General features: G+C 66.0%; 1 protein-coding gene across 1 annotated transcript in view; it reads right to left on the minus strand.

Moving 5' to 3' along the window:
• The window catches only part of AHRR (aryl-hydrocarbon receptor repressor), a 45,226-nt gene that overhangs the window by 5,941 nt on the left and 38,662 nt on the right, over nt 1-623 (minus strand).

Raw genomic sequence — 623 nt, forward strand, 5'->3', positions numbered from 1 at the left:
CGGGCCCGGCACGTCCCGGGACAGCGCTTCGGCGCGCCTGCGCGGCCCAGCTCGCCTGTCGCTATCCTCCTCCTGAGTGTTCTGTTTTCCCTCTCTCACATTCCATCTTTAAAAAATAAGGCAGATATTTAATTTCAAACCGCTCCACAAAACGGCTGTCTTCGCGTGCTGGCGCGCGTCAAGGCCCCAGAGCACGGCCCCAGGCTCCGCGGCGCTGTCCCTGGAAGCCACGCTCAGAGCAGCCGCCACCGGCCTGGGGGCCCGGGGAGGGCGGCGGCCGCGCGGAGAACGGCGCCCTGATTCCACACCGCCACCGAAGCCGTCAGAAGTGAATCGTGGGCACTCACAGCCGCCCAGGAAGGTGGCTTCGGGGCGTGGAGAGAAGCGTGCTGCAACCGGACTGTCACCGGAGGACTCAGGGATGAGGTGGTGTAGGCAGCGTTACAAATGTGGTGTGAGCGGCATTTGTTTTTCCTAGTGGCCGCTTCCATACCGAGCTGGCTGAAGCAGCGCCAGCCTCCCATCTCGCTGCTGCTGGAAATGACAGCGGACGGGACGCGCGGGGCGCACGGACCGAACGGAGCAGACGGACCGCCCCGAGCGCACGGGGCGGGGGAGGCCGC

The sequence above is a fragment of the Pteropus alecto genome, unplaced genomic scaffold (genome assembly GCF_000325575.1).
Source record: "Pteropus alecto unplaced genomic scaffold, ASM32557v1 scaffold137, whole genome shotgun sequence".
Classification (NCBI taxonomy): domain Eukaryota; kingdom Metazoa; phylum Chordata; class Mammalia; order Chiroptera; family Pteropodidae; genus Pteropus; species Pteropus alecto.